Genomic DNA, 20,680 nt, shown 5'->3' with positions numbered 1-20,680 from the left:
AATTTTTTTTTTTTTTTTTTTTTTGCTTCTGTTCTTATATTTAGACCCTGACTGTATCATTTAGGATCCAGGCTGGAAAATAGAACCCAGATCAGTTATTTTAACAGAGTAAGTTTAATATAGGGATTTAGTAGAGCAGGTACTGGAGGACTGGAACCATAAAACAAGAACAATGAGGCAACTCAAAGACAGTTGCTGCAAGAAACAAAGGGAAGAAGTCAGTTCCCAGAGCCTAGGGGCCCCGGGGAAGGGTCCCGTGGAGCTGGGACCCAGACCTCTGAGCAGGGAGGGGCTGGGCTGGTGCCAGTGTATCAGAAGCACAGGAAGGTGATGCTGCTGACAGAGCAAAGTGTAATCGCTGGCTGAGGCTGGACCCAGGAGGGAGCAAAGTGCTTTCTTCTTCCTGCCTTGTGGTCCCTGCCCAGGGGCCCTCCAGGCAGAGCCTAACAGGGACGGCTGGCTAAGCAGGCACGCCCACAGAGTCCCCACCCCAGCGGCACAAAGAAGAGTTTGGAATTGAGGAACAATGGTTAATAATCTGTACACTACTTTACTGTGAGGGGCAGGGACTTTATTGAGTTATTTTATTTCCATGAAGGATGTGTATAATATTGTTCATGAAGATTAGTGGGGGGGGGGGGGGGGGGCGCGGGAATTGCTACAGGAGGGAAAATGTACTTTAATCTACACCCCAGGGGCAGTTAGCGAACACTGAAGGGCTCTCATCAGTAAACCACATTCCAGGGTAGCTCTGCAAACATGGCCATGTGAATCTTCCCTGGGGCTTTTATATTAATTCAGGGGATGTTGGAAATCATTGCTCATTGGTGAAATGAGTGGTGTTGGAGATCTATGAGGGACCTGAAAGATTCCATGAGCCTCAGAGCTCTTGCATAAATAAGAAAATAGGAATCTACTACATCGAGTAGCCAAACATAAACTTAAACCAATCTATTTGATCTGGTGTGTGCTCCCTTCAAAAAGGACAATGGGGGCCTGATCTCACTAAAAGGTCCGGTCACCCATCTTCACAGCAGTGCTGGGTCTGCCCTGGATGAAACCTTTGGGACCAGGGGCTTGTCGGAATGCCTAAGGAACTGACAGCGAGCTCACCGAACTCACGGGGATGAGTCGTCTGTCTGGTGACTGTTGGCTCTAAGTACTTGTTATGTTTGGCAGAATTAGGTTTGGTTTTATAGTGGTATCCACCTGGTTGTGGGGGAGGAGATCCATAATTCACATCCGTCTCTGCTCATTGAGTATTTCCTTATATTAACCAAAAACCCTGGCAATGACTGAACAGCCACACCGGGTCAGGTTCCTTCGCCAGAACGCTAGGGGGCCTGGCGGTGGTGGCAGCAATAGCTCCTAAGAGAGCCCCAAGAAGGTCAGATTTGGGAGGTGAGTCAGACAAGCATGGTCAGCAGAGCATCCATCCCTGATAGTTCTCTTTCCAGGGCCTCTCCCTGGAACCCTGGAAACACGTGCGTTGAGAAGCCATTTCTTCACCTTGAAATCCATGATCCTCCAGCCCTCCAGATCCAGGAACAGCCGCGCCCTCCAGCCTCAGCCCTCTCTCCCTCACCTGGCCCCCTCACCCAGGCCCTGTCCTGCTGGGCTCCTCTCTGTGGCCACCGGAGCAGTTCCCATATGCGCTGGGAGAGGTTCGCTGTCCTGTGAATGACAAAATGGGCAGAGGGGAAGTCCCGAAGGCCGTTGTGAAGTTCAAGCAGCTGTGCTGAGAACTGCGTAGCAACTTCTAAAACAATTGGGAGATAAAGGGTCACAGCACAGAGGATGGGAGACATTTTGGAAGAGGTTAATCATACAATCTGGAGTTCTCCACATCCCTGCTTGCACATGTAAAGTGTTTCCATAGTCTCTTTATAACCACCTCCCACTGCTCCCCGACACACACGAACCCACATGCTTTTCCAAAGAGATTACTGATCCCATCTGAGAAACAATCAAGTCAGTGTTGCCAAGCCCTTAAATTAGCTGGGAAAAATGAGGCTACATTTTAAAAGGACCAAGCTTTATATAAGAAGAAACTCAGAAAATCGAAAAAATAAATAAATGCCACGAGTCTATACTGTAACCTAGGATGATTTGGGCCCTTCAGCAGAAGCTATTTGGCAGCTTTGGTTATGATATCTGTTCTACTGTTTGGCCAGGATGGGATTTTTCAAGGCATTCATGCAGCTCATTAAATATGTTATTATGTTGGCTTATGTTTCTCTTTCAATTTAAGAACTCAGCTCTTAGAAAACATTTGCCTGAAATGAGTCCAAGTAGTTTAAGCCTCAGAAGCAAATCCATTTTGACTAATAAAAGACTAATTCTCTAAATAAGCAAGATGGTTTTTCTTAAATGAGAATCTAATTGTGAAATCCTATATCCTTAAATTTAGCAAATTACTAGCATAGACATTTCTAAGCCTATGCGACTTGGATCAGATTTCTCATCATCAGAAAAAGGAATAATTTCTCTATCATCAGAATTTGAAACGAGCTGCAAGAACACAGGCCTCAGCTGGCAATCACCTCTAGAAGTAAACAAACCCATATGCTAGGACCTGGAAGATTTGGGTCCTCCATGACTTCTACTATCCCCCCTCCATGCACACCCCACACCCACCAGCCAATCACCTTCAGATCCTTAATTGGCCTTCTTGTCTGCCCTTTATTGGGGACTAGGAATGGCTCCCATCCTTAATGAAATTTTCTTCCTCAAATTCCAGAGACAAGACATTAGTGCTCATATTTTCATGTAGAGCAGGTAGTCAGGTGTGACTGATCGACTCCCATCCCTCAAGCCAGAACTGCATAAATTGACACACTCTAAAAGAGAAAATTAGCATGTAACATCTGGGGCTCTTCACTCAGAAATGCATCAATTAAGAATTAGTCTTCTGGCTATAAACAAGTAACTTAGAGCCGTGTATCTTACAAAGGCAGATCTCACCACTCAGTCCTGGGGGAGCTGCTTTTGTCCCTTGGCATACGGTCAGCCACAAAAGCTGATCAATATTCTGGCTGTGTCCTTTGAATTGTTGCAAACATCATCGGCCCAGTTCTGTCTTCTTATTACAGCCACAGGGTAAAGTCTTTCCTCAACACTACCGGGCTCACCTATAGGCTGTCTTGCAATGTAGTGTGTGGATGACAAAAGTCTCAAAAAGGGGAGATTTGTGTAATGAAAATGAGCAGCAGAGACCAGAGAGGACTCTGAAAAAATGAAAAGGCTATGCACATATTTCATTGCCTTGAGCCTTTTGGACATGTGTATATCCTAGACTTTTCAAAATAAATTACTTTGAGCAGACCCTCAAACCAAATTGTATTCTCTGTTGGTTGTTCTTGCTTATGAGTATATTCGTTGAATAAAAACAAAATGAGTACTCTTCTATGCAAGGCACTAACTGGGGACAGGCTGGTGGAACAGAGTCACAGTCTTCAACCTCAGGAAGGTCACAGTCAATCAGGGGAGCCAGTCAATTACATAAGAAAAAAAAACAATACCTGGTGAGAAAGGCTCTGATAAAATCAAGTGCTGGAGCTTTGGCGATGCAGACAAGGAGGGATGGACAGGAGGTACCATTTATACTGGCAGCCAGGACAGGTGAATCCCCTGGGGCGAGTGGGAGCAGGAAGGCAGGGGTGAGGAAGAGAGACGGAAGGGTGCATCAGGAGAAGGCAGTAGCACGGTTGAAGGCTTGCACGTGAAAGACAGCATGCCCTCTTATTGGACCTGATCGTCTCCTGATCATCCAAAGCTCGAAGAAAATGCAGTGAGAGAGGAGGAGAAGTTGCAAGAGAAGGTGGGAAAGTAAGAAAACAGATTGTGAAGGGTTTAGGACTGAATCCTAAGGTCAAGGAAAAGTGGGGTCGATTGGGTTGTTGCTCCCAATTCTTTCCGCCATTCGTGTTACAGAACTGACCACAGCTTTATGGTGTGCAGAGCAAACGTCCCTGCCCCTTGACCTCGGGTTTAGCAATGTGACTTGCTTTGGCCAATGAAACGGTAGCAGAGAAGGCCAGCGGAAGCTATGAATGAGCTACTTGGGTTCACCTGTCGTTTTGCGCCCCTGTGGTGGTCTGTGTCAAGGATATGCTTCAGGGAGCCGATGCCCCTTCGGGCTAGGCCCTAGAATGATGGTTCAAAGACGACACCTAAACCCTACCAGAAACCTGGAGTCCTACCCAGCTGAACCCAACCTGGGTGAGCCAAACTGCTGCCAACCTGCAGACCTAAAAGCATGAAAATATTTATTTTGGTAAGTCACTCAGATGTGGGGGCTGTTATACAGCAAAAACTGACTAACATACAAAACCATGGCAAATTTTGCTGAAGGGAATGACACGGTCATAGTCATATTTTAAAACACTCCCTGGCTCCATTATGGAGAACAGATTGAGGGAGAGAAGCCCAGTTGGAAGAGGAACACAGCCAAGCTGAGAGATGGTTTTGTTAATCCAGAGAAAAATAAATGATGGGGTCTTGTCTAGGGTGTCAGTGGTAGGGGGCAGAGAGAAGCCCTGATTCTTGTTTAATATGTATTCCTTTTAGTGCAGTATTCTTGTTTTGTGGGGGGTTTTCTTTTTAATATAAAATCTACTTTCCTCTAAGACCAAGATAAGCACAATCTCTCTAAGACATTAGAGTGCAGGCCTGTTTAGCAATCCAGCTTCATTTGTTCATTCAGGTATTTATTCTACTGACATTTATCAAATGCCCGCCGAGTGTCAGCATAATGAAATACGCCATCCCTGCCATCCCAAAAGCCGTAGTCCAGGATGGAGAGACAGACCCATAAGCAAACATTTGCAATAATACATTGAAGGTACTGTAATAAAAATGAGAATAAAACCTACAGTGACATGAAGGAGAGAATAAAATCCTTTATTCTGTTAATGTTCCTGGAAACATTTATATTCATTTGCGTAGGCAGCAGTCTTTGTTTTATTCACTGATACATCGCAGGTGCCTGAAAGAAAATGCCTAGCACGCATAATTAGCGGATGCCTAATAAATATTTAGGTTTCGTGCTTAATTTCCTGAACTGTGGCTCAGATTCACCCTTCTGTCTCTTTCCAGTCTGGACTGCCTCAGATAGGATTCCCAGGAACTGAGACGGTGGTCAGTAGGTTCAAGTAGCAAAGCGAGTGTAGGATAAAGGCTGAGAAGTGCAATGTCTTCTACGACAGTGCTACTGACTTCTGAGGGCAGAGTTTCAATAGAGGCCTGGAGTAAAACATCATACTGCAAACACAAGCTTCTTCACCGTCTTTTAAGTTCTTCAGCAGTAGGGACTGGAATAGTCACCATATGCACTGTAGATGGGGGAGGAAAGGTACACAACCAAGAAGGGCTAGCAGGATGGCTACTCCCTTGATGGTGTTTATCTTAATGAATTCACCCTGGTCTAAGTCTGGCCCTTGGTTGTTACTGTCTATGAGATTTATCTCAGAGATCATGATTCAGCCTAACCCACAGGGGACTAAATATGACACCCCAATATGCTTCATGATGAATTTTTATTGAGAAATATAACTGCTGTGTGGACTTTTTTATTTGTGATAAACATGGGGGTGCATATATCTTTTCAAATTAGTGTTTTTGTTTTCTTTGGGTAAATACCCAATAGTGGAATTATTGTGTCCTATGGTATTTCTATTTTTAATTTTTTGAGGAACCTCCATACTGTTTTCCACGATGGCTACACCAATTTACATTCCAACAGTGTACAAGGGTTCCTTTTCCTCCATATCCTCACCAACACTTGTTGTTTCTTCTCTTTTTTATTTTAGCCATTCTGACAGGTGTGAAGAGATATCTCATTATAGTTTTGATTTGCATTTCCCTGATGCTGAGTGATGTTGAGCATCTTTTCATGTGTCTTTTGGCCATCTGGATGTCTTCTTTGGAAAAGAAGTCTGGTTGGTTGGTTAGTTGGTTGGTTGGTTTGTTGGTTGGTTGGTTGGTTTTGAGTTGTGTAAGTTCTTTATATATTTTGGATATTAAACCCTTATCAGATATATCATTTGCAAATATCTCCTCCCATTCAGTAGATTGCCTTTTTGTTTTGTTGATGGTTTCCTTTGCTGTGCAAAAGCTTTTTAAAGCTTTTTATTTTGATGTAGTCCCATTTTTTTTTTTTTTTTGCTTTTATTTCTCTTGCCTTAGGAAACATATCTAGAAAAATGTTCCTAGGGCAAATGTCAGAGAAATTACTGCCTGTGTTTTTTTTAATATTAAAAAAAAATTTAAGTAATCTGTACACTTAATGTTGGGCTCAAACTCACAACCCCAAGATCAAGAGTCGCATGCTATACTGACTAAGCCAGCCAGGCTCCCCCTGCCTGTTTTTTCTTCTAGGATTTTTTACGGTTTCAGGTCTCACATTTAGGTCTTCAGTTCATTTTGAGCTTATTTTTGTGTATGGTGTTAAAAGGTGGTCTAGTTTCATCCTTTTGCATGTAGCTGTCCAGTTTTCACAGCACCATTTATTAAAAAGACTGTCTTTTCCCCAAAATGGAATCAAGTTTCATTAGCTTGCCATAATTTCAGGGTTTGAAGCATCAGGTATTTTGGATATTTGTTGAGACTCACAGTGGACCCTCTCCCCAGGACAGGGCATATAATGTTTACCTAGCTCACCGTACTTTTTTCTAGGGCTCCATTACTGACCAAATGTTGCTTCTGATTGACACTTAGGTTTCCACAAAGCTTTTGAGGACAATTGCATACCTCAAGGCCATGTAGCTCTCACACGTGTAATGTTTGAATCCAGAAAGGTTGAATATGCCAATGCAATTTGTAAAAACAATCTGCAAGTGAAGTAATGCTAAATAAATTAAAATTTGACTGGCTCTTTTTTTTTTTTTTTTTAAAGATTTTATTTATTTGTCAGAGAGAGACACAGCGAGAGAGGGAACACAAGCAGGCGGAGTGGGAGAGGGAGAAGCAGGCTTCCCGCCGAGCAGGGAGCCCGATGCGGGGCTCGATCCCAGGACCCCGGGATCATGACCTGAGCCGAAGGCAGACGCTTAACGACTGAGCCACCCAGGCGCCCCCTTGACTGGCTCTTCTTATAAAGCTGATTGTAGTACCATAATGCTGACGCCCTGATTTTCATTTGGGGTTACACCTCCATGACAAAGGATTAAGGAAAATTTCACAGCTATTTGTTTGAACAATCTTTAGTCTTCCAATGAACCACAAATTAATAAACCATTCTGTTAGCTATGTATTCACCTTTACATCTCCCCCAACTTACCCCTAATCGACTCAGCAGTTTCAAGATAAAATTGCATAGTACTGAATAAAATGTAAGCACACGTATGTAAATAATATCACCATAGATCACCATTCTTATCAAATTTAGCCTGTCTGCATCTACCCATGCATTCATTGCTCTACAGGTTATTAGAACAGAGTAGCAGATTTCGACTGGCAGTTACTCAAGTCACCTGGTCGAGTGGGAATGGCAGTATCTTGCAACTTTCTCCATCTTAACTGGAAGGGGAAGTCATTTCTTATTTACTTAAAATCCTTGATTGGCTTGTTAGTATTTCTACTACAATTGGTACTTGGTCAGCATAAATTGTTGTTTTTCTCTTGAGGCATCTGTATTCCTCAGATGTCTGGCCTATGAACTCATATTCCCATGGAGGTCCTGGCAGCTTAGCCTCATATCAACAGGTAATGGCTGAAGGCCAGCCCTAATCTGAGTCAACTCCAAAGTTCAAGGGAAGCAACAAGGAGTACTCCCTATATGCAAGTTCTCACACAAGGCTCTAACTATATCATTTGCTGGGGACAGGATGGTGAAAGAGTCATCTGTTTACTCTCATCCCACTGAGCAAATTCTGAGGCTAAGTGTACACCTTTGGACTCTCAGAGTAGTGGCACTTGGAGAAGACAGTCTCCATCAGCTATGCAGGGAGCAGGGTGATTGCCTGAGGTCAGGCAGTCCACCCTCTCTTCAGCCACTCCGCACCCCAGGAGCACCTGGGCTCTGGTTAAATTACTCCCACAGTCCCCCACAACCATGCTTTGGTCTCACTTGATTGTGCCCCTCAAAAGATGTCCTGCATTTGCTTTTTCCAAGAGCCGTGAAAATAATCTAGTCTGCAACCATCTCTTAAACTAATTTCCTAGCTTGGGGCTGCCAGGCCACAGAGGTAATATAAATTCAGACTGAAAACTACCCTCAGAAAAGATGATGATTATTTATTCCCATGGATGTGTGTGTGTAGGTGTGTGTGTGTGTGTGTATCCCCCCCACTCAAAGCTCAGATAAGGGTAGACCAGCTGCTTTGTTTTCTACCTCAGCTAATGGATGGCTTTGCTTCCTACTCCACTGTAGCCCTCTCAGGGTCCTAAGTTTATACAAGGTTCTTAGTTCCAGATCCCCATCTTGTCTGCTCCCAGACCCTTTTCGCTGGACCACCAAGGCTGTTAAAACCCAAGATCTTGGTTACAAAAATAAGAGTTCTCTCTTGCTCTCCGGGGGAAATAGTGTCAGCAGCTCCTTACCATGTGGAACTGTAGGTCCAGCTCTGACTTTGGCCTTGAAATATTTTCCTTACTCTCCTAACTGTGCATTTAAAATGCTACTTGCCAGGGCGCCTGGGTGGTTCAGTCAGTCAGGCTTCCAACTCTTGATTTTGGCTCCAGTAGTGATCTCAGGGGTGTGGGATCAGGCCCCAAGTCAGGCTCCGGGCTCCACACAGGGTCTGCTCCTGATTTTCTCTCCTTCTTCCTCTGTCCTTCCCCCTATTCGTGCTCTCAATAACTAACTAACTAAATAACTAACTAACTAAATAAATAAATAAATAGAATAGATAGATAGATAGATAGATAGATAGATAGATAGATGAAATGACACTTGCCTCCTCAGGGTGCCTGGGTGGCTTAGTTGGTTAAGCGTCCAACTCTTGATTTTGGCTCAGGTCATGATCTCTTGGGTCATGAGATCAAGGCCCAGTCTGACTCCGTGCTCAGTCAACACTCTGAGATTCTCATGTCCTCTGCCCCTCCCCGCACTCGCGTGCAAGTCCACATACGCCCCCTCTCTCTCTCAAATAAATAAATCTTAAAAAAAATAAAATGATATTTGCCTTTTAAAAGAAAATAAACTTTAAGAAAAAGGTGGGGGGGTACCTGGCTGGCTCCGTCAGAAGAGCATGTTGACTCTTGATCTCGGGGTCTTGAGTTTGAGTCCCATGTTGGGCATAGAGATTACTAAAAAAAAAAAATAAACTTTTTTTTTTTTTTAAAAAGGTGCTTGCCTTATTTTATCCAGCACTTCTAGGTGTTCTATAGCAGAAGGGCTTTCACATTATCCAAACTGCCCCGTGGCCCAAAATGGTGGTCTTATGGGAGCCTAAAGAACATGTAAACACGAACATGTCCATGTTCCAGCCTCAGAGAGTCTCAGCCTTGCATCTACCCAGGGGCCAGGACCAGGGCTATTGTGAAGATGCACCCCCCTCCAAGTTATTCTCATGTGTGTCTCCACTTAAAAACCATTGGAAAAGAAAATAACAAGCCTGGATCATTACAGCATGCAAGAAGACTGTTTATATTTTGCTGGAAAATCATCTTTGTCTATTTTTCAAAAGAAATGAAACCTTTATTGGCATCTACAAAGATAAAATGTTTTGCTACAGATGATTGCCTTTTGATGGTTAGTTCTTTTTATAGCTAATTGGATGCAGAAGAATTGTTGGAATTATGTATTATTATATAGTGGACAATTCTATTTTCTGAAAGGTAAGAAAAAAATAGATGTTTGCATCATGTTTCCTGCATGAAAACTTTTCTTGGCCAAAATTTTACTGAGCTCTGAAAACATTTAAAAATTTTTGCATCATTTGCTTTGGTGTGTCAGTATGCCAAAAACCAGTATCAGAGATTTTGACCTTTGGCTGTTTTATCGCTGAATGGATAATAATTCAGCATTTTTTAATTGTGCCACTGATAAGATAACTGAATAAGTAAATGAAAATTTCCAAGTGCCAAGTACAGATATCCAATTTGCAGTTCTCACCAAAACCCATTAAATCCAGGTGGATAAAATGTCCATTGTAAATACTGTACATAATATTGTACAGAATTTGCCGAGAAGATATAAGCTAAATTTTTCAAGTCGCCTATCAGAATTATTGTTGACCCAATATATGCTCTGTGTTAAGGTGATAAAAATAGAAATTTTAAAAACTAGCTTTCTGCGGGCGCCTGGGTGGCTCAGTCGTTAAACGTCTGCCTTCGGCTCAGGTCATGATCCCAGGGTCCTGGGATCGAGTCCCACATCGGGCTCCTTGCTCGGCAGGAAGCCTGCTTCTCCCTCTCCCACTCCCCCTGCTTGTGTTCCTGCTCTCGCTATCTCTCTCTCTGTCAAATAAATAAATAAAAATCTTTTAAAAAAAATTAGCTTTCTGCAAATTTCTTAGTTACCAAAAAATATTAGAAAATAAATGGAGGGGTGCCTGGCTGCGTCCATCAGGAGAGCATATGACTCTTGATCTGGGGGTTGTGGGTTTGAGCCCCACGTTGGGTATAGAGATTACTTAAAAAAATAAAATTTTTTGGGCGCCTGGGTGGCTCAGTTGGTTAAGCGACTGCCTTCGGCTCAGGTCATGATCCTGGAGTCCCGGGATCGAGTCCCGCATCGGGCTCCCTGCTCGGCAGGGAGTCTGCTTCTCCCTCTGACCCTCCTCCCTCTCATGATCTCTGTCTCTCATTCTCTCTGTCTCAAATAAATAAAAATAAAAAATCTTTAAAAAAAAAAAAAATAAAAAAATAAAATAAAATTTTTTAAAGAAAAAATAAAAAGAAAAGAAATGAATTTTCTTCTGTTGTTTTGACAATACTCATTATAATATCTAAACAGTGTCTCCTTGCCCCAACTTAAACCAGGCAAAAATCCATATTCCATATACCATAAGTTTTTTTTTAAGATTTTATTTTGGGGGCGCCTGGGTGGCTCAGTAGGTTAAGCAGCTGCCTTCAGCTCAGGTCATGATCTCGGGGTCCAGGATTGAGCCTGCATCGGGCTCCCTGCTCAGCGGGGAGTCTGCTTCTCCCTCTCCCTTTGCCCCTCCCCCACCCCATCCTCCACCCCCTGCTCGTGCTCTCTCTCAAATAAGTAAAATCTTTAAAAAAAATTTATTTTTAAGTAATCTGTACACCCAGTGTGGGGCTCAAACTCACAACAATGAGATCAAGAGTCATATGATCTACTGACTAAGCCAGCCAGGCACCCCCATGATAAGTTTTATATGAGGTATCTCATTTATTCCTTACAAGAACCCCCTGCTCATATCATCCACATTTTACAAATGAAAAATGAAGTAATGTACAAAACTGCACAACTGATAGGTGGTAGAGTTTTGATTTGAACCTAGAGCTTGTATGTTTAAGAAAATTGCACTGGCTCTTACATTTAAAAAACTAAAAAGCCCCCACATAGAAGCAGCTTCTTGTGTCCTTCTCGAACCTCTTTCAGGTTCAGCCTACTCGCCTCCACTCTAGCCTCCACCATGTCCATCAGGGTGACCCAGAAGTCCTACAAGGTGTCCACCTGCAGCCCCCGGGGCCTTCAGTAGCCACATGTACGCAGGTGCACCCGGCGCTCACATGAGCTCGTCAGCCTTCTTCTGTGTGGCCTGAGCACCAGCGTGAGTATGGTCTGGAGCCACAGTGGGGCCGAGGGTATGAGGGGCATCACTGTTAGCTCAGTGAACCAGAGCCTGCTGAGTCCCCTTAAGCTGGAGGTGGACCCCAGCATCGAGGCTGTGCACCCCCAGGAGAAGGAGCAGTTGGAAACCCTTGACAAGTTCGCCTCCTTCATCAAGGTGTGGCACCTGGATCAGCTGAACAAAATTCTGGAGACCAAGTGGAGCCTCGCGCAGCAGCAGGAAACAGCTCGGAGCAACAAGGACAACATGTTCAAGAGCTATGACAACCACCTTTGGTGGCAGCTGGACACCCTGGGCCAGGAGAAGCTGAAGCTGGAGGTGGAACTTGGCAACATGCAGGGACTGGTGGAGGATTCAAGAAAAAGTAGGAGGAGGAGATCAAACAGCATGCAGACATGGAGCATAAATGTGTCCTAATCAAGCAGGATGTGGACGACACTTACATGAACAAGGTAGAGCTGGAGTCCCACCTTGAAGGGCTGACTGACAAGATCAGCTTCTTAAGGCAGCTGTATGAAGAGAAGATCAGTGGGCGCCTGGGTGGCTCAGTTGGTTAAGCGACTGCCTTCGGCTCAGGTCATGATCCTGGAGTCCCGGGATTGAGTCCCGCATCGGGCTCCCTGCTCAGCAGGGGGTCTGCTTCTCCCTCTGCCCTCTTCCCTCTCGTGCTCTCTGTCTCTCATTCTCTCTGTCTCAAATAAATAAATAAAATCTTTAAAAAAAAAAAAAAGAGAAGATCAGTGAGCTGCAGGCCCAGATCTCAGACACGTTTGTGTCTGCTCCATGGATCTGGACAGCATCATTGCCCAGGTCAAGGTCCGGGACAAGGACATCACCAACCACAGCCAGGCTGAGGCCTACACCATGTACCAGATCAAGTACGAGGAGCTGCAGATATTGACTGGGAAGCACAGGGATGACCGCTGTCACATGAAGATGGAGATTTCTGAGATGAACCAGAACATGAGCCAACTCCAGGTTGAGATGGAGGGCCTCAAAGGCCAGAGGGCTTCCCTGGAGGCCGCCACCAATGATGCAGAGCAGTGTGGGGAGCTAACTGTTAATTAAGGACGCCAATGCCAAACTGGCTGAGCTGGAGGCTGCCCTGCAGTGAGCCAAGCAGGACCTGGCGTGGCAGCTGCATGAGTAACAGGAGTCCGTGAATGTCAAGCTGGCCCTGAACATCGAGATCACCACCTCCTGCAAGCTGCTGGAGGGCAAGGACAGCCAGCTGGAGTCTGTGAGGCAGAAGATGACTACTCACGTGGGCTGAGCTCAGCCTACAGGGCCCTCATGAGCCCTGCCCTCAGCTACAGCCTTAGCTCCTTCCAGTCCAGCTTCAGCTGCGGGAGGTCTCCAGTTCCTTCAGCCAAGTCAGCTCCTCCAAGACCATGGTTGTGAAGCTGGTGTGCAAGTCATCTGATGTCCGGTCCGAGTGAACAGCCACTGTGGTCCCTTCCAGCCTCCCTGCTCCTGAGGCTGCCACAGAGCCTTTGGGGGAAGGAGTTATGGAGGTTGCATCAGGAACAAGACACACACCTGAGGCTCAGCCTCAGCCCTCAGCCTACCCTTGGGGGTGTCTACTGCCTTGGGTACCCCCTCTTGCCCATGCCCCCCTCTTGCCCATGCTCTGCCAACCCCTCCACCTCAAAATTTTAAAATAAATAAATAAGTAAAATAAAAAACTAAAAAGCAGAAACACACAAACAGGAAACCTACTTAAAGAACAACCTAGGATCACAATGTTTAACATCAAGTTTCATTGGCTAGACCCCTCCAAATATATCCTAAATCTAACAACCTCTCACCTCCACTGCCTCTCACTGGGACATCGCAATCAGGGACCTCAGTGGCTCGCACTTCACAGTGTGCTCTTGGGATCAGCAGTATGGGCATCACCCGGGAACTGGTTAGAAATGCAGATTCTCCACCCACTCCACCAACCGAGATCTAATTACTCAAAAACTCTGCGGGGTGGGAGTGGTAAGCTGTGGTTCTCTTTATTAGACAGTTATGGGGAGAGAAGTAGAGAATGTTCAGTCTTTAATGTATCTTGTCTTCTCATACACTTAGCTATGAAGTTAATGAAACTTTCCTATGGAAAAGGTACCACTGAGTAATTATTTCTTTTTAATGATAGCGGGTACACATACAAACAACAGACTTTTCACTTAAAATGCAATAAGCTTTGATCTTGCTCTTCTTAGCAATATCTACTAGCCTAAACCAGGAATTCCATGCCGCATGGGGGGTTTTTTGCTTAAGGTTATAAAGGTAAAATTGGGAAACAGCAGGGCTTCTGGAGAATGGCAGAAAAGCCAAATTGCAATCTCCTAAAATATGAATATTGGCAGCACATGTCAACTTTAAAAGGAACTGGTCATTGGCACAGAGCACAGAAATAATCAATAGCACTTCCCTGGAGTAAGCCCTCAATGTTAAATTTATAGTCTTTGACCATTTTTCCTCAACCTAGGATCTGAGAGTAGCTGGGGTTAGGCAGATATATTCTCAAAAGATCTGCAGTAACTTATCCCTTTAAAGAAGGCCTGTAGGAAGTTACCAAGGGCTGGGAGGAAGGTGGGGGGAATAGAAAGTTATTATTTAATGGGTTCAGAGTTTCTCTTTGGGATGATGAAAAAGTTCTGGAAATAGTGATGATGGTTATATACCATTGTGACTGCACTTAATGCCACTTTAAAATGGCTGAAACTGTAATATTTATGTTATGTATATTTTACCACAATTTAAAAAAAAAAAAACAGGTCTGTAGGGACTTCCATTTCCAGTAATATGACACATTAGCTATCCTGAAAAACTTCCTAGGACAAAAATGCATAAAATATTAGAAAAGTATTTTAAATATTTCGTAAATGCATGGTTGAAGTAGTGGAAAGTAAGGGAAATCCTCAAAGGTTTTATTTTTTTTAAGATTTTTTATTTATTTATTTGAGACAGAGAGAGAGAGAGCACAAACAGGGGGAGCAGCAGTAGGAGAGGGAGAAGCAGACTCCCCGCTGAGCAGGGAGCCCACGGATGACACAGGGCTTGATTCCAAGACCCTGAGATCATGACCTGAGCCAAAGGCAGACGCTCAACCGACTGAGACACCCAGGCACCTTCAAAGGTTCTAAAAAAATTCAGGCTGAGAAAACATGAATTCAGAGAGGGGAGTAATCTCTAAAACTGATGTCATCTGCTGATCTTAGCTATTTTAACATGCCCTCAGTAGGGACAGAAGATGTGGAAACTGGACCCTCAGTGAGTGAACTAGAACAGACCAAACATCCCCAGAGATTAAAGAAGAAACTCGCCCTTCCTGGCCTTGGCTATAGATGGAAGAGGGAAAAAAAAGTCTCCCATGGAATTTTCTGATTACAAACTAGCCTCCAACAGCTTTGGAGCCTATAAGTGTTGAAAATTCCTACTGCTCCTAGATGAGGCTTCTTTTCAAACACCATCTTTTTTTAAAATGTGAAAAAAAATCATAATACATAAATTTTTCAGGTAGAACTCACCTAATTCATTCACCTGTTCTTCATATGACATATTTTCCAGACCACTTACCCCCCTAACAGTCTTTCTTTGGGTACTTTCTGGTTTGTTCCAGGATCCTCTTGAGGAATGATGGCCACAGTGGGAGATAATAACATAGATTTGGCTCAACCTGTACAGAGTAGAATAGGACTATTACTGCTGGTGATTGGTGTGATACTTACCTACTACTTGATAACAAATAACACCAAAACTGAGTGTCTTGAAGTAACATTTCTGATCTCACCATTTCTGTGGGTCAGAAATCTGGGCCCAGCTTAGCTGGGTCCTCTGGCTCAGGGTCTCTCACAAGGTGGCAGTCAAGTTGTCAGCTGGGCCGCAGTCGTTTCAAGGTTCAGTCGGGGAAAGATCTGCTGCCAACCCTGCTTGTGAGGTTGTGGACAGTATTCAGTTCTTCAGGCTGTTGGTCTGAAGGCCTCAGTTCCTCACTAGCTATTGGCCGGAGGCTGCCCTCAGTTCCTTGCCTCTCAACAGGACAGCTTATAACATACTAACTTGTCTCATCAGAGTGAGCAAGTGAGAAGAGCCAGAAAGAGAGAGAGAGAGAGAGAATAAGGAAGATAGAAGTCACAGTCTTTTGTAACCTAATCATGGAAGTCACACCCCATCATTTTGTCAGTATTGTATTTGTTAGAAGCACATCACTAGGTCTAGCCCACATACAAAGGGAGGGGATCACACAAGGCATGATTACCAAGAGGCAATGATCATTGGGAGCCATTTCAGAAGCAGCCTACCACAACTGGACACCACACCTCTAATCCATCTAATTGGGACCTAAAAAATTAATGATTTGGATTTAAGTGACCCCTCAGGTTAGTGGGGCCCTAAGGTACTTAGCAAAAGTAAATGTTACTCCTCTCAGGAGGAACTTACCTTAAACTCAGGCATTAATTACTTCCACCAGATAGAATTCCAACAAACATGAGTTTGCAATAAAAAAGGAAAAAAACACACATTACCATGAGCAATAATTAGCAGAAACAAAGGATCAGAACAGCTGACATTACAGATACTGGAATCATCGGATACACAATATATAATGAGCATGTTTAATATGTAGAATTGAGAATATGACTAAGGAACAAGAGAAAGTAAAAAAAAAAATAGCAAATCAGATTTGAAACAAAACCGAATATAATTTCTAGAAATTAAAAATAAAATAATTAAAATTGGAAAATCAATACACCATTCAGAACAGCAAATTAAACACAGCCAAAGTAAGAAATAATGAACTGAAAGATGGATTTCAAGAAACTATCCAGAATGCAGCATGATAAAGACATGGAAAATATTAAAGAGAGGGAAAAAGACAGGGCGGATAAAGAACCTATTACATTTAATCAGACTTTCAAAATGAGGGGGAAAAAAACAAGGGAAAAAGAACAGTCAAAGTGAGAATGGCTAAGAATTTGCCATGTTTGATGAAGATGACAAATCCTAAAATTCAACAAGCTAAATAGTGCTGGATACCTACCTAGCTTTCAGCTCCACATTCATCCTTCTATCCCCAGCAAGGTAGCACTGGGGTTGGGTGTTTGCAAAATGCTGTCCCAGGCTCCTTTAGCAGGTGGCTTCCTCCTGGATTCCACCAATAAGAGGCACTGGTACTTAATCATAAGTAGAAAGAGGGTAATAGTAGGAGTTCTGCTCTCACACTTGCTCTCTTAATTTTTCTCCTTCTGGCCACAAGCCCTTAGCCACAACATTTCCTCCAACCATCCAGCCCAACCATTCCTGGGATGGTGGCCCCCTCCCCCACCCTCCAAGGTTCTGGTAGCATAACCTCCTCCCTTTGGTGCCTTGAGCCCTAGGGATATGCTAGCTACTTTATGCTTTCCAGTCTCCCAGCTACCTCGCCTTTGTTCCTCTTTCAACCTTCCAATATATGTGTAGCTAATTCCCTTATAAAATCCTCTCTGCTTTGAAGTACCTAGCATTGTTGTCATTTTCCTGCCTGCACCCTGACCCATATACCAACAAATTCCAAGCAAGTTAAATAAAAAGAAATGTACATCTAAACACGCCAAAGAGGAACACCAAAAAGAAGACAGATTACCTAAAACAAGACAGTTAAACTGACAACAGACTTCTCGACAGCAACAATAGAAGCCAGAAAATAAGTAACATTCTCAAAATGCTAAGTGAAAACAACTTTCAACCTAGAATTATATGCCCTATGAAACTATCTAAAATAAGAGGGAAATCAAGATATTTTCAGACAAGCAGTAAAGGATTACTTTCAGAGCCTGCTGAATTAAATAACAGTGATGCAATGAAGTTTTGTTTAAACCTTGGAACTTGGCACTTGGGATTTTGTTTCCCCCTGAGCCTTGTCTTTGGAAGTCCAAATGGCTGAAGCAGAGCAAAATATACCACCCCAGAATATGCCTCTTTGGCATATTGATTATTTTAAACTAGTTTGGTGTTTTGTTTTGTTTTTTAAGAAACAGCAGACAAAGGGGAAGCTTTGAAAACTGAATACAAGTTACCCTTTGTAAGAAAGAAACATTTACAAGGCAAATCTCCATTTGTAGGGGTGTCTCCCTCTGTACCAGAAGGAGGAGGATGACTCTTAATCTCTAGAAACTCTTATCAGTGCAGAAGGCAACAACTTAAATCTGCTTAACAACCTTACCCTTGTTTACTGTGCTTGTCCTGGTCACCTCCCAAAAGTAGCTCCCCCCACTAATATCGTTTGTTTCTAGCTGAAGATATTTAAGGTCGTGGCTTGGGCTATTTCAAGGAGTTACTCAGTTTTCCTGGGTCTCTCCCCTGTATATAGGACGTGTTCATGTTATTAAGCTTCTGTTTGCTTTTCTCCTGTTAATCTTTTATTATGGGGGGGGGTCTCAGCCAAGAAACTCAAAGGGTAGAAGGAAAATTATTTTTCCTCCCCTATATGGCCAAATGCCTACTTCAACATCATTTCTGGAATCTCTGAAAATTTGCACAACCAGTGATCATATGACAGAGGAGATATCATCATATATAATTAGTGAAACAATGTCAATAATATGAATAAGGTGTATCACTTGAATGTACTAAAAATATTTTAATATTCACTTTCAAACATACACGCAGAGTCTAAAATAACTTGAGGTAGAAACATTTTTATGTGCTTTCTAAGTTTAAATCCATCACTTGATTAACAAATGTATACCCATTACTGAAGAGTAAAATGCTGTGATAATTATAATTTTTAAAACTATTAAGCTTACAGGGCGCCTGGGTGGCTCAGTTGGTTAAGCGACTGCCTTCGGCTCAGGTCATGATCCTGGAGTCCCGGGATCGAGTCCCGCATCGGGCTCCCTGCTCGGCGGGGAGTCTGCTTCTCCCTCTCCCACTCCCCGTTTGTGTTCCCTCTCTCGCTGTGTCTTTCTCTGTCAAATAAATAAATAAAATCTTTAAAAAAAAAAAAACTATTAAGCTTATGTAGAGAAACAATTAAGAATCTGCATTGCTTGGCTTTTGCTAGGTTATGCTGTAGCAACAAACTCTAAAATAAAAACTGTATTTAATTTTTTCTTCTTCACTTTCACTTAGGTTATAAGCCTTACAAGAAAAAATCTCACTAAGGAATTCTTCACATCTTGCAAGGGTAAATTAATGGCAGAATGTCAGTTTGTCATGTCAAAATTTCACAAGCAGGAAAAATTCCAAAGTCCTGTTCAATAGCATCCTTGATAAATCATCTTCAATTTATACATTAAAAAATATAAAGTATAAGAAGAATAAAAGAGGGCGCCTGGGTGGCTCAGATGGTTAAGCGTCTGCCTTCGGCTCAGGTCATGATCCCAGGGTCCTGGGATGGAGTCCCACATCGGGCTCCCTGCTCAGCAGGTAGCCTGCTTCTCCCTCTGCCTCTCTCTCTCTCTCTCTCTCTCTCTCTCATGAATAAATAAATAAAATCTTTAAAAAAAGAATAAAAGAAAGTGCTAAAGCAAAATGAGATCTCAAAACCGCATTTTATTCCCACTTAGCAAATTTCAAAATAATAGACTTCTTGAGAAGGCTTTAAGAAGAGAATTCCTTATAGTTCTATGCCTAGGGAAGCTAAAAGTTAAAGAAAATCTTATCGACAATATTACTATAGACCATAGGTCAGCACACTTTTTCTTTTAAGGGCCGGATAACATTTTAGGCATTGGCAGCCATTAGGGCTCTGTCACAACTACTCAGCTCTGTTTTGGTGCAAAGGTAGATAATAATGCAAACAGAGGAGCATAGCTGTGTTCCAACAGAACATCATTTACACAACAGGCAGAGGGCTAGATCTGACCCTCAGGCCATAATTTGACATCTCCTACCAGATACTATGAAGTATTTTCAATATTTGAAAATGAAGGATTTTTTTTTTGTATTTGCTAGAGCTATAAATGCTAGTTTTAAATTCCTTCTAAAAAATGTGTCATCAGAAAATTTCTTGAATAGTGTTCTGCTGTATATAGAAAGGCTACAATATTGTTAAATGTGCTACTTTATGGAGGACATCAGACATTTGCATATGTAGAAACAACTACAGGTCATATTTAAGTCAGATGAAATGGTAGATTAATAATGAATTCCACTCTGTTTCTGTTCAGAGATTGCTGTGCTCTCACACAGCTATCAACATCATGCATTCTGACTGAAGAACTACTTATAGGATGGAAAATCAGTTGTAAAATGTGTCACTATTATTAATAATAAAACAAACACGGTAAAGGCTAAGAGTGATTTAGGAATCATAAGTATACAGTGTTTTGTTCACTTCAGTACTCTAATCAAAAAGCCATTATCACTGTCTGTAAGCAGAAGGATAGTGGGCCACTTCATCATACTTCAAAGACAAAAGTACATGATGTCCAAAGATTTTGGAATTGCCTTGTCATATATTTAACAAGATGTTTAAACAATTTAAAAGCCATCTTGAACAAAACCAAAATAATATGCTTTTTAGATTAAAACAATACATCTTATTACAACTGCTTGCAGAGCAAGTACTTTGCTTGCTGGAACCTGATGAAGAAGTAACCAAACTGATACTTTCAGAGTACAAGTTTTTCTTACATGATAGCTGCCAAAAAGATTCACTTCTCCCACCAGAAAGATGAAGACACTCATGTACACGAAATGAAACTGAAACACAGATGGAAAAACCTAGATGACTAGTTTCTTGAAAGCCAATTATATTGCTCGAGTAGCACATTTTTAGAAGCAAGGTTTATAAGGACAAACATTATTCACATGACTGTAAAACAGCAATTGCAGGCAAAATGTCTATATATATTAGGAATGAAACGATAAGTGAAGACATCACTTTCAGAAGAGATTCAGAAAATATTTTCTTCAACTGGCACGAGAAACTTCCATTTATGGGACTGTTTCCACCAAACTGTACCATCTTCAGCAACCATACCGACTGGGATTTAAAA

The 20,680-nt window shown here is 42.6% G+C and overlaps 1 pseudogene; it reads left to right on the top strand.

Annotated features, from left to right (window-relative positions):
- Nucleotides 1-11,534: 11,534 nt before the first annotated feature.
- On the top strand, nucleotides 11,535-18,941 carry LOC110573607 (annotated as a pseudogene).
- Nucleotides 18,942-20,680: the final 1,739 nt, after the last annotated feature.

This window comes from Neomonachus schauinslandi, chromosome X (assembly GCF_002201575.2).
Source record: "Neomonachus schauinslandi chromosome X, ASM220157v2, whole genome shotgun sequence".
In the NCBI taxonomy this organism is placed as follows: Eukaryota; Metazoa; Chordata; class Mammalia; order Carnivora; family Phocidae; genus Neomonachus; species Neomonachus schauinslandi.
Note: the sequence above shows the minus strand (reverse complement) of the source record. Positions and strands in the feature narration are given on the sequence as shown.